Below are 14,545 nucleotides of genomic sequence, written 5' to 3'. Positions count from 1 at the left end.
CCCTGTTTTCTCCTCCCTGCAGCCATTCTACTTCTGTCTCTACAAAAAGTGACCTTATTTGTTTCATTTTATCATGTTCTCAGAATAACCTTGTATGAGGTTGGTGTTCCGTGAGAAAAGAGCCAGAGAAGAGGGGAACAGAGGAGACCTGAGCGTTAGACCGGCTTGCAGTAATAGTGAGGTCTAGCTTTGACTAGCAGATTATTTCCAGCTATTGGGGGCTGTTCTTTCTCAGTCCTCCTTTTTGGTCAAGTGCAGACAAAGGTAGGTCTTAGGACATTCATCCATTATATCCAGATTTCCATCATTGCCAAGGGTTTGCCGATTAAATTTGCTGATTAAGAAGAACATCCCCTGAATGTCATCTGTAATTGACCCAGGATTCATCTTTTCTTCTTCTGTTGTAGGATGAGTTATGGGGCCATCCGATGTGACAATGGCTGCCCAACCAGTAGTGTCCTAGTAATACTTATGATCCTAGATAGTCTATATAGGCCAATTGTAACATAGGCAATTATCAGAATCAAAATGACTGTTAGTCTTTTGACAGGTCTGGAAGCCAAGGACAACTCTAGTTAATGAATTTGGACTAGTTTGTTTCGAGCAGAAGTGTGGTCATATATGATTATGAAGCTTTGAACTTTTTCTACTTGTACTAGTCCCACTGTGGGAATTGTAGCTGGCAGAGTGCACACGAAGAGGGAATCAGTTATCCCTTCTGGAAGGTCTCCTGAATAATCTGTGTTTGCCTCATTTGGGGGGCTTCTGAGTATCTTTTTAGGGAAGCATGTGTACTTTAGTATCTAAAAATATAGACCCGTGAAAAGATGCTCAACATCGCTCATCATCAGGGAGATGCAAATGAAAACCACGATGTATCCCCTCACACCCGTCAGGATGGCTATTGCAAAAAGACAAGAAATAACACGTGTTGGCAAGGATGTGGGAAAAAAGGAACTCTCATGCACTGTTGGTGGGACTGTAACCTGGTCCAACTACTATGGAAGAAGTATAAAGTTTCCTAAAAAAATTGAAAATTACCATAGGATCTAGTAATTACCATAGGATCTAGTAATCCCATAGGATCTAGTAATTACCATAGGATCTAGTAATCCCATAGGATCTAGTAATTACCATAGGATCTAGTAATCCCATAGGATCTAGTAATTACCATAGGATCTAGTAATCCCACTGCTGGCTATTTATTTGAAGAAAACAAAAACACTAACTCAAAATATACATTCCCATGTTTGTTGCAGCATTACTTAACAAAAGCCAAGATATAGGGGCACCTGGGTGGCTCAGTCAGTTAGGCGTCTGCCTCCTGCTTCTGTCATGATCTCCAGGTCCTGGGATGGAGCCCCACGGAGGGCTTCCTGCTCAGCAGGGAGTCTGCTTCTTCCCCTCCCTCTGCCCCCGCCCCAGTCATGCTCCGACACATGCACTCTCTCTCCCCCTCAAATGAATACAGAAAGCCTTAAAAAAAATAGCCAAAGATATGGAAGCAACTTAAGTGTCCATCGATAGATGAATGGTTAAAGATGTGTGTGTGTGAGTGTGTGTGCGCGCGCACAATGGAATACTACTTATCCATAAAAATGAGTGAAATCTCGCCATTTGTGATGACATGGATGGACCCTGAGGGCATTATGCGAAGTGAAATAAATCAGACAGTGAAAGATGAGTACCGCATGATTTCACTTATAAGCAGGATCTAAAAATCAAAGCACACAAACGAAACAAAATTCAGACTCATAAAGAGAGAATAGAGCTGTGGTTGTGAGACAGGAAGGGGATTAGGGGTGTGAAATGGTGAAGGGCATCAAGAGGTACATACTGCCAGTTATAAAATAAGTAAGTCATGGGGATGTAAAGTACAGCAGAGGGAATATAGTCAATAACATTATATTGACCTTTTATGGTGGCAGAAGATAACTAGACTTATTACAGTGACCAGTTTGTAATGTATACAAATATTGAATCTCTGTGTTATAAACATGAAACTAATAGAATATTATACGTCAATCATACTTAAAAAAAAGAAAAAAAGAAATACTCATACATTGCTGTAGAAATGTAAAATGATGTTGCCACTTGGGAAGATAGTTTCTTAAAAGGCTAAACCCAGAGTCACCATATAATCTAGTAATTCCAAAAGAATTAAAACATATACCCACCCCAAAAACTTGCACATGTGTGTTCATAACAGTGTTATTCATAATAGCAAAAAAAAGTGGAAATAATTCAAATATTCATCACCTGATGGATGGGTAAATAAAATCGGTATATCCATACAATGGAATACTATTTCTCTCTCCCTCATATAAATAAATAAAACCTTCAAAAAAATCTTTAAAAAAAAAAAGCTCGTACCTTCAAAAAAAATTAAAATTAAAAAACAATTAAAAGCTGGCTTCATTAATCTTTTCTATTATTTTTCTGGTCTTTGTTTTGTTTCTCTTTCATCTGATCTTTATTATTTAAGTCTGCTAACTTTGGCTTAGTTTCTTCTTTTTCTGGTTCCTTGGGGTATAGAGTTAAGTTGTTTATTTGAGATCTTTCTTTTTCTCTTAATGTAAGCATTTATCGCTGTGAACTTCCCTCCTCGAACTGCTTTTATGGCAGCACATACAGTTTTGCTGTACTGTGTTTCCATTTTTATTTGTTTCAAGGTATTTTTGATTTCCCTTTGGATGTCTTCTTTGACCCATTGGTTGTTCAGGAGTGTGTTGTTTGATTTCTATGTATTTGTTCATTTTTCCTCCTTTTTAAAAACATTTTTTAAAGATTTTATTTATTTATTTGTCAGAGAGACAGAGAGAGAGCACAAGCAGGGGGAGCAGCAGGCAGAGGGAGAAGCAGGCTCCCCCCTGAGCAAGGAGCCTGATGTGGGGCTCGATCCCAGGACCCTGGGATCATGACCTGAGCCGAAGGCAGACACTTAACTGACTGAGCCACCCAGGCGTTCCCCATCTTTCTTCCTTTCAATTATTTCTAGTTTTATACCAAAGTGGCTGGAACAGATATTCAGTATTATTTCAATATTCTTAAATTTGCCATGACTTGTTTTGTAACCTATCATATGATCTATCCTGGAGAATGTTCCTTGTGCACTTGAATAAAATGTGTATCTGCTACTACTGGATGGAGTTTTCTGTATATGTGCGGTAGGTCTGTTTGGTATAAAGTATGGTTCAAGTCCAATGTTTGCTTGTTGATTTTCTCTCTGGATGATCTAGCTATTGTTGAAAGTGGAATATTGAAAGCCTCTACTATTATTGCATTGCTGTCTGCTTTTCCCTTCAGACCTGTTAGTATTTTTCTTAGTATATATTAGATGCTCTGATGTTGGGTGCAGTATATATATATATATATATATATACACACACACACACACATATACACACATATATACATATGTATATGATTATATCTTGTTGATGAATTGACATTTACATTATATAATGTAACATTCACATTATATTTGTATTTTTTTTAACATTTTAACATTATATAATACCCTTCTTTGTCTCTTGTTAGCATTTCTGGCTTGAAGCCTTGTTTTGTCAAAATACAACTACCTGTGCTGTCTTTTGGTTTCCAGTTTCATGGAGTATCTTTTTCCATCCCTTCACTTTGAGCCTCTGTGTGTCCTGAAAACTGAAGTGAGTCTCTTATAGGCAGCATATAGTTAGGTCTTGGGTTTTTTTTTTTTTATCCATTTAACCACTTTACGTCTTTGTATTGGAGAATTCAATTCATTTACATTTAAAATAATTATTGGGGTGCCCGGGTGGCTCAGTTGGTTGAATGTCTGCCTTTGGCTTGGGTCCTGGTTCCAGGATTCTGGGATCAAGCCCCGCATGGGGCTCCCCGCTCAGTGGGGAGTTTGCTTTTCCCTCTCCCTCTGCAGCAGCCAACCCCCACTTGTGCTTTCTCTCTCTCTATCAAATAAATAAATAAAATCTTAAAAAGAAAAATAATAAAATAATTATTGAGGGGTGCCTGACTGGCTCAGTTAGTAGAGCATACAACTCTGAATCTCAGGGTGGTGAGTGAGTTCAAGGCCCACATTGGGTGAGATGCCTAGTTAAAAAAAAAAAAAATATATATATATATATTATATATATATTTTAATATATATTAAAATATATTTTATATATATTAAAATATATATTATATATATAATTATTGATAGGTAGGGACTTACTAATGCCATCTTCTTAAATGGTTTACGGGCTATTTTGTAGTTCCCTTGTGTCTTTCCTCCTCTCTTTCTGCCTTCCTTTGGGAACTGGTGATTTTCCACAGCGGTATGCTTTGACTCCCTTCTCTTCGTCTTCTGTCAATCTGCTGCAGGTTTTTGCTGTGCGGTTACCATGAGGCTTACATAAAACTTCTAGATGTAACAGTCTGTCTTACATGGATAGCAATTTAACTTCAAATGCGTACAAAAACTTTATTCTTTTATTCCGTCCTTTTGTTTTTGATGTCATGATTTACATCTTTTTATATTGTGTATCCATTAACAAATTATTGTAACTGTAGCTATTGTAATCATTTTGGCCTTTAACCTTTTTCTTTTTTTAAATTCCGGTACAATTAAATGTAATTAGTGTTATATTGGTTTCAGGTGTACAATATAGTGATTCAACAATTCTATACATTACGCAGTGCTCATCACGATAAGTGTATGCCCTTTAACCTTTATACTAGAGTTAAGTGGTTAACACGTCACCATAGTACAGTATCAGAGTATTCTGACTTTGACTCTGTGCTTACCTTTAACCGCTATGTTGTATGTTTTCAAATGCTTTCATGTTATGAATTAGCCTTTTTTGTTTCAGCTTGAAGAACTCCTTTTACCATTTCTTGCAAGGCAGGTCTAGTGGTGGTAAATTCCCTCAGCTTTTGTTAGGAAAAATCTTTATCTTGTACAAGGTTTAACTGAAATAGCTGAGGTGATATATGTTACTTAATATGGTCATCAAATTAATATTTTAAGATTAAAAATTAAAACTTTAAGTAATATTGTCATCCAACATTGTAGGGTATGACTAAATCTTTAAATATATTCACATAATAATGTCAGTTAGCAAAAAAAATTTAAATTTGGTAGGGAAAAGGGGACTTATAGGTAAAGGAATATTATGGCCTGGAATATACTGTTCGCTCTGGATATGGAGAAACAAATAATGTTCTTTGTCCTCTGTACATTCTACTCAGACAATTATATTTTGCCTCACATATGTAAATACTCTCAATTCTCAAAAATCTGATTTCTGTTTCCCAGCTGCCTTTTCCTATACTCCTAGGTTCTTTTATTTTTATTTATTTTATTTTTTTTCTATGTTGTTTTGAATAAAGCAACAAGGATTCTTTGCTTCAGGAAAGATTAAAATTCTTAATGATTATCATGCTAACTTTTATTATGTTGTTGTTAAATATTGCTATTGTTATTCTGATGAATGAGGTAGTCAAGATAACATATTCCTTGTTCTTGAGGCCAGTCTGTTCCAACAACTTTTTTGACACTGCCTTTCCAAAATTCAAAATAATGAAGTATTAAGTCTTCGGAATAGTGGTGGATGGTTATACAACCTTGTGCAGGTGCTTAATGCCATTTAACTGAACCCTTGAAATTGGTTAAAGTAGTAAATTTCATGTTATATGTATTTTACCACAATTTTTAAAAGAACAAGGGTCTTTGGTACCTAAATTGACTTTGAGATTTCCCAGATGGTCAGAGAGGAACCACAGAGATTTGCTTCTTCTCATCGAAGGAGGAATAATAGGTTCACTTGTTAATTTCTAGATTCTATTTAACTGGAAATATTGGAAAATTCTTTTGTTTTTTAAACCCCGGATGAAAATAAATTAAATCTAACACATCAAAAAAAAAAAGAGTTCAGTTTTGATGTGAATGTAAATATGTTTTAGGGACTACATGCACGTTAGCTCGAGAACGGGCATTCTCACGTTCACCTGCAACAAGTGACACCGTAACTGCGCACGAATGGATGAGCAACTTTGGTTTCGGGGCTCAAATACCCGTTTCAGTTGGGAACAGTCATAACAAAAACTGGTGGGCGCCTGGCAGGTGCAGTCGGTTAAGCATCTGACTCTTCATTTCGGCTCCGGTCATGATCTCAGGGTCCTGAGATTGAGCCCCACATCAGCTCCACGCTCGGTGCAGAGTCTGCTTAGGACTCTTTGTCCCTCTCCCTCTGCCCCTCCACCTTACTTTCTCTCTCGGTGTCTCTCCCTCTCTCTTTCTAAAATAAATAAATAAATAAATAAATAAATAAAATCTTAAAAAAAAAGAAAGAAAAACTTTGTGGTATAAGTGGCAGACTGAATGTGCATTATTCTTAAGAAAGGATTCCACTTTCCTCATTGTAGTATTGTTGATATTAAAATAAATTAACCAGAGCCATTCAGTCTTGCCATGCTCAGGTTGTTTTGTTTTGAAGATTTTATTTATTCATTTGACAGAGAGAGAGAGAGAGAGAGAGCACAAGCCGTGTCAGGGGCAGAGGGAGAAGCAGGCTCCCCGCTGAGCAGGGAACCCGATGGGGGGCTTGATTCCAGGAAAAGATACATTGTTAATGATTTAAATCTTTTATTTATTTATTTATTTATTTATTTATTTATTTATTTGACAGAGAGAGACAGCCAGCGAGAGAGGGAACACAAGCAGGGGGAGTGGGAGAGGAAGAAGCAGGCTCCCAGCAGAGGAGCCTGATGTAGGGCTCGATCCCAGGACTCCAGGACCATGCCCTGAGCCAAAGGCAGATGCTTAACGACTGAGCCACCCAGGCGCCCCTAAATCTTTCTTTAAAAGGTAAATCTTTTGGGGTGCCTGGGTGGCTCATTCGTTAAGCGTCTGCCTTCCTCTCAGGGTGTGATCCCGGAGTCCTGGGATAGAGCCCCGCATCGAGCTCCCCTGCTGGGAGCCTGCTTCTTCCTCTCCCACTCCTCCTGCTTGTGTTCCCTCTCTCGCTGGCTGTCTCTCTCTGTCGAATAAATAAATAAAATCTTAAAAAAAAAAAAAGAAAAGAAAAGGAAAATAAAAAGCTTTGGAAGGGTATGAAAAAATTCGAACCCTTGTGTATTGCCGATGGGACTATAAAAAGCAGCCGCTGTGGAAAACAGTCTGTTGGTTTCTCAATAAGTTAAACACAGAATTACCATATGACCCATCATTTGCATTCCTGGATATATACCCAAAAGAACTGAAGACAGGTGTTCAAACAAAAACTTATACACAAACGTTCATAGCAGCAATATTCACAATAGCCAAAAGGTAGAAACAGTCCAAATATCTATCATTTGATAAATAGATAAATGAAATGTGGTATGTCCACACAATGGAATATTACTCAATCATAAAAAGGAATGATGTGCTGGTACATATTACAACATGGATGAATCTTGAAAACATTCTAAGTGAAAGAATTCACACCCAAAGGCCACGTATTGTAATAATCCCGTTTATACGAAACATCCAGAGTTAGCAAACCATAGAGACAAAAAGCAGATTAGTGATCAACAGGACCAGTAGGGACGGAGGAATGGGAGTGACTGCTGAATGGATATGGGGTTTCCTTTGGGATGATGAAATGTTGTGGAATTAGATCGTGGTGATGGTTGCATAGTGTAAATATACTAAATGTCACTAGTGGTAAATTTTATGTGTATTTTACATCAATAAAAATTTTTGTTAAGTAAAGGAAAAAAAACTCATAAGGAGTGGGACCCTTGTGAAATGTTGAAGTTGCTCAGTTTTGGGCTAAGAACCAATCAGAATATTTTCCTATGTCTGTTTAGGACCATTTAGAATCTGTCTCTGTTATAGCCAATCAAAATCTCCTGCGTTTACACAGTGTATAATCTATCAGATCTGCTCAAGCATTGCTGAGAGACTTTGTGAATGGACGCAGGGCTCTCTTGCCGGCCAAGTTTAATTCATTCCGTTTTGTCTTTCTGTTGGTCTTGGTATCTTATCAATAGTGCAAATCTCAGCTCCTCCATTTACTGTATGGTCCTCAGCAAGTGACCTCAACTCCTTGAGTCCACATTTTCTCAACGATGAAATGGGGTAATACTTCCTATCTGTTCTATCGTGTACATGTTGCATGTGGTATGATAAAGTTGGTGAGGCTACAGGAGGAAAGAGGAATGAGGCTTGGAAGGAAGAAATTTGTATCCACAGGTCCCAGAGAGGGGGTCACCGCACACCATGCAGGGCCACAAGAGAAGGGCCTTGTTACTTGCTTTGGTCAACAGAATGAATTGCAAGGGGTGGTGTGCTAGTCCTGAGCACGCTACGTTCTTTCCTGGGCTCCTGACACCCCGGCTAGCCTGGTAGAGAATCCAAGACTATGTGGACCAGAGAGCAGTCGAGGCCATCTTAAACCAGACAGACTCTGGCCAGGGTCCACACGACTGGGTCGTGAATAAATAAAGATGTAAATTGCCCTCTTGGGGCTTTTTTCCTGAGCATTTCTCCCTCCCTCCCTTTCTCCCTCCCTCTCTTCCTCCCTCCCTTCCTCCCTCCCTTCCTCCCTCCCTTCCTCCCTCCCTTCCTCCCTCCCTTCCTCCCTCCCTTCCTCCTTCCCTTCCTCCCTCCCTTCCTCCCTCCCTTCCTCCCTCCTTTCCTTCTTTCTTCCCTTCCTTCCTTCCTTCCTTCCTTCCTTCCTTCCTTCCTTCTTCTTTTTCTTTTCTTTCTTTCTTTCTTTCTTTCTTTCTTTCTTTCTTTCTTTCTTTCTTTCTTTCTTTCTTTCTTTCGAGGGGAGAAGGGGCAGAGGGAGAGAGAGAATCTTAAGCAGACTCTATGGCCAGTGCACAGGGCCTGCCATGGAGCCCAATCTCACAACGCTGAGGTCATGATCTGAGAGGAAATCATGAGTCAGATGCTCAACCAACTGAGCCACCCAGGTGCCCCAGTTCCTGAGTGATGTAGGAGAGATGTTAGGGTTCAAGCCAATGGCCAAGAAAGAATTCTTGAGACGTCTTTGGTGAAAAAAGGTGGTTTTATTAAAGCATGGGACAGGACGCACGGGGCAGAAAGAACTGCACTGGGATTGTGAGGAGGGGCCCATTATATACTTTCAAGTTGGGAAAGGGTTAGGGATAGCTTAAGCCTCCCAGGTATTTTGGAAACGAGGTTTCCAGGATCCTAGGGGGCTAGCTATTGTTAGGAAAAGATCATTTATTACTATTTAGTAAAAACTCAGTCATGAGACCCTTCAGATGTATATCGGTGGGTCATATGCTTGGGGGATGATTGCCAACATGTATCTTGAGGGGGAGAGATAAAGCATATTTCCAAAGGAATTTTTATATGTTAAAGCCGACTTAACAGGATCCTGGAGATTGGGCTAAGATTGCGTTTTGCCTTTAGCAAAGTATTAACATCAGCTGAGTTCCTAGAAGAACGTCCCTCTGCCTGTTTCAAGGACCTGTCAAAGGGCTGCAAGTAGTAAGGAAAATTATTAATTTTTCTTCTGCCTTTGTTTCCCACATCACTGAGCATTTTTTGGTGGGTCCTCCAAAAGAAGACTCAAACTATTTAAGAAAAATGCAGACTCATGAAACAGGCCATGGAATTCTTGGGTTTATCACAAAATCTGCTTAAAGGCTCTTAGCCTGCATGTGAAACTATTCATCAATTTCCCACTTGGCACTTCTCTTGAAGGGGAGATGTCAGAGATCTCAGGGCGTGGTACCCAGGTGAGTGGTAGTGGAGAACAAGGCATCACGGAGGTATACAACTCGCAGTCCTCACCCATTTGGGCTGTGGGGCACACCCAGAAGTGTACTGAACTCCTCATCATTCTGCACAGCGAGTTCGACCCTTGAGGTATGCTGGGGGAGGACAGCTGGCTTCTAGGTCCCCAGGAGCAGAATGAACTTGGAAGGGAGCCCACCCTCTCGGCCATCTGCCAGGATGACCCAGACCCAGAAGGCTTTTTCTATACAACTCCCTCCCTGCTGACCTCTGGACTTGTTTGGTCCCTCTCTGTACCTGTACGGTGAGATCTTCTCTCCAGAGTACTTTAAGGTAAGGAAAAGGGAGGATTTCAAAACAACTTTCATATGCTAAAGAGTCCCTACTAGATAATGGAGGCCTTGCTATTATTATCAAGCTAAGGTTGTTTTTCCCTATAGTAAGGCGTTAACATTAAGGCAGCTGGGAGTTTGCCTTTCTTCTCATCTTGGAAGCAGCCAGTCCCAAAGCACCATGTACTGTATGATTCCCTTTATGTGAAATGTCCAGAAGAGGTGAATCTAGGGAGACCCTGGACCCGTTTATGCAGAGCTGTTTCCCATTTGCCCCTCCCCTGAGCCCCAGGCAACCTCTAATTTAATTTGTCTCTATGTTTATCTGTTCTTCTGTTGATGGACGTTTAGGTTGTTTCCACCTGTGCCTATTGTGAATAATGCTGCTGTGAACATTCGTGTACAAAATGGTGTTTGAACATATGTTTTCAGTTGTCTGGGGCATATACCCAGAAGTGGAATCGCTGGGTCGTATGGATAGTCTAGCTTTTTGAAGAACTGTCAAATTGTTTTGCACAGCAGCTGTACCATTTTACATTCCCACCAGCAACGGATGAGAGTTCCGATTTCTCCATAGCCTCACCTACACTTCTTTGCAATTTTTTTTTTTTTAATTACAGCCATCATAGTGGGTTTGAAGGGGTATCTCATTATGGTTGTTGATGTGGGAAACAAAGGCAGAAGGACATGTAGATAAAATTAAATGTCCTTATAACCTGTGGCCCATTGACAGATACTTGAGTATCTGGCAAGCAGAGTATATATAATGTTCCTCCAAGAAGCTCCCAACTGTCTTAATGTTAATGCTTTGCTAGAGGGAAAAACAACCTTAGCTTGACAAGAGTAAGGCCTCTGGTATACTTACTGTGAGTCTTCTTTAACATAAAAAGTCCTTTTGGAACTTCCCTTATCTTTACTTCCTCCAACCCCAGAGTGTATAATCAGTTGCTCCTCACAACCGGGGGCAGTAGCTCCTTCTGCCCTCGGGTCCTGTCCCCATGCTTTAATAAGCCACCATTTTGCACCAAAGATGTCTCGAGAATTCTTTCTTGGTCACTGGCTCCAGACTCCACCTCACTGAACCTCACCTACATTCCAAAACCACATCATTATGGTCTTTTTTTTTTTTAAAGATTTTATTTATTTATTTATTTATTTATTTGAAAGAGAGAGGAAAGATTGAGAGCACAAGCTGGGGCCGGTGGGGTGGGGATCGGGGCAGAGGGAGAAGCTGACTCCCCGAGGAGCAGGGAGCCTAATGCGGGGCTCGGTCCCAGGACCTCAGGATCATGACCTGAGCCGAAGGCAGGTGCTTCACTGACTGAGTCACCCAGGTGCCCCTAAGGAATATGGTCTTGATGGAGCACTCATGCCGATTGCTCAGGCTGCAATCCTCTAGGCCGTGGCTACTCTATGTGGAGGAGAAAGCCTGCCTTTTGGCTGAAGTTAGTACCCTGGCCAGGACGGTAATAAAACCCAGAAACTTGATGCCCTCTCTTTATTCCTGTTCTTATACAAATTGTCTGTCTTGGTCATGGGACAGCCGCCTATGTTACCAGGACGGCTGCCAATCTTAAGATTCCCGTGTGAGGTTTCCTCCTCGTTGGTCTAATGTGCTCCTCTCCACAAATCTGGGCTAGCTGCTTCCGGTCATGAGAAAGCCACTGAGAGCTGGCCGAAACCAGTACCCGACTGAGTCAAAGACCAACCAGGCGCCCTTTCCTAGGGAGGTTGGCTGTGAAGACTACCTGTGTTGGAATGTTGCTCAGGCCGTGATGGAGTTCTATCTTTACTGTTTTCTGTCAATGTCCTCAAACTACTTCAGCTACAAAATTAGGTACTCTCCTCTTGAAACTTTTTTTTTAATTGAAAAACTTTTCTAGCATTTTCCATGGGCTAAAAACGATGGGTTCTTTGTGGCCTTCACAGCGGGGCCTTCAGTGAGACAATCCAAGGCGCGGTGGAGCCTTCACAGCAAGGCAAACTCAGCCCGTACACCCGGCATAGTCTAGAATGTGACGGGGAAGGGTGGGCAGGCCTCCCTCCTACAGGCCCTTTATGGCAGGCGGCGATCATAGCAATTTCATTCGAGGGATGCCTTGGGTCACTTCGGCACTAGGAACCTCTGGCATATCCTGTGTGGGGGACGTCACCTGGGAGTCGGGAGTTGGGGGTCAGGGGTCAGACGTCTGGGGGGGTGATTTTCTTGGTAATGGACCTTCTTTCTTCAGTTCCCAAGGACGCTTCCTTGGGATGCCTTTTAACCCACTGGAAACAAGTCAGATTGCAGAATTTAAGAAAGGTACTGCATGGCCTCGGTAGGATCTACCCATTAGGTCTCTTCTACAGGAAGCAGGGCAAATAGATGGAGGTACCTAGGTCCATCTAGGCCTTCGGGGCTCTAAATCAGGACGCAGACCTAAATGCCTCTTGCAGAATGTGTTTGGTCGTAACCAGACCAATAAACTCCTTGCTGATATATTGGATAATTCTCTAAACAGGCTTCCTCTGAATAAACCCAGGTTGGAGGAAACACAGGCCATCCCTGACAAAGGGGACGTTCTCATTGTTCCTCCTAATAGATGTGGGGCCTCCCACTTCAGGCTCTCTGCCCAGAGGGGAGCCTGCTTCTCCCTCTCCCTCTGCCTGACACTCCCCCTGCTTGTGCTCTCTCTCTCCCTCTCTCCCTGCCAAACAAATAAATAAAATCTTTACACACACACAAAAAGGAATGTTCTCAAGCAGCTCTTGAAACTCCCTTCATTTCGGATAATTCCGTCTTCTCCAGCCGGATGCGGACTGCCTAGTCCTTCTTTTTGGCAGGAAAACACGGCATCTGCTCCTCTGCTGAGCTGGTGACCTCTAGAAGGGGGAACCCTCTGTCTGCCTCTGGCAGCACTTTGCCTCTTCGGTCTCCTCTTTCCCCTCCTCCTGTTTCTGCACCACCATAACTGGCTTCTAGACCATCCTGGGTGCCTCTGGCACCTTTGGCTCCTCCTCCTCCCCTCACTGCCCAGGAGCAGAGAGCATACTCTGGATTTAATACTGCCCACTTCAGATTTCCCCACCAGTGTCTCAGGTAAAAATTGACAATGGGGAGCAAACTCACTGACTTTAAAAGCGGACCCAGGTGGACGTAGTTTCATATTTAAACTAATTTAAGTTTTTTGGTTTGATTAAGGTAGACCTGTTTTTAGAGTTCTCAGCATGAAATGTGAAACTTTTATTCTACCAAGATTTACTGAAGGTCAAATAAGCTTGTGTTATTTCTGTTGCAATTTTATTTTACTTAAGATTTTATTTATTTATTTGAGAGAGAGAGAGCAAGCGAGCACAAGTAGGCAGAGTGGCAGGCAGGGGAGAGGAAAAGCAGGCTCCCCGCTGAGCAGAGAGCCCAATGTGGGGCTTGATCCTAGGACCCTGGGATCATGAACCTGAGCCAAAGGCCGACACTTGACTGAGGCACCCAGGTGCCCCTCTGTTGCAATTTTAGTGAAAAGATGACTAAAATCATGGTTAATTGTCTGTCTCAAAGTTTTCATGCATAATTGTTAAGATAGCTTTCAGTCTTTGGTAACCTGAAACTTTAAAATTTTGCTTGGATGATAAATGGGATTGAATTCATTGGACATCTAGGGCTTTTACAAATAGGATAAAGTGCTAAAGCATTGAGTACTGGGTGTAGGTTTGTGCTTTTGTCTTCTTATTGCGAAGAAACTAAGGATATTGAAGTCTGTTGGTAAATCTGCTTTGTGCTTAATAGATTCATAAACTTGCCATCTAAAAAATTCTGGTGTGACAGTTCACAATTGGTTATTACTTAGTTTTCACAAGAGAGTAAGGTCTCTAAGAGTTAAATTCTGCTAAATGTAATGATGTCTGATGGAAATAAGGGAAGCACAGTTAAATAATAAGCCTTAGGTTGTATTGCTTGGGTAAATGCTAGAACCATTCTTTTTTTTTTTTTTAAGATTTTATTTATTTATGTGACAGAGAGACAGCCAGCGAGAGAGGGAACACAGCAGGGGGAGTGGGAGAGGAAGAAGCAGGCTCATAGCGGAGGAGCCTGATGTGGGACTCCGTCCCGGAATGCCGGGATCACGCCCTGAGCCGAAGGCAGACGCTTTAACGACTGCGCTACCCAGGCGCCCCTGCTAGAACCATTCTAAAGATGATATGCAGTTCCTAAAGTTTTAATATGTTCTGGGTAAGGCCATTACTTAATATTCTGATTACTGAAGTGGTTATGTGTCACAGAAATAACCAGATTTCCTTGCCAGCTATGTTGTAATCTCTCATCAGATCCTTAACCATGTCCATTTTTGAATCTTTTGTCATGCATAATTATTGTTCATATTCTCTTGCAAAACAGGTTTCATCTTCAAGGGGATTCATAAAAAGGGCTTTAGACAAATACAGGTTTTTAGTATCTTTAAGATAATAAATGGGTAAGAATTGAAATGGGTAAGAATTTCCAGAA

The sequence above is a fragment of the Ursus arctos genome, unplaced genomic scaffold (assembly GCF_023065955.2).
Source record: "Ursus arctos isolate Adak ecotype North America unplaced genomic scaffold, UrsArc2.0 scaffold_28, whole genome shotgun sequence".
NCBI classification, from domain to species: Eukaryota; Metazoa; Chordata; class Mammalia; order Carnivora; family Ursidae; genus Ursus; species Ursus arctos.
This window is presented reverse-complemented; position numbering follows the sequence as displayed.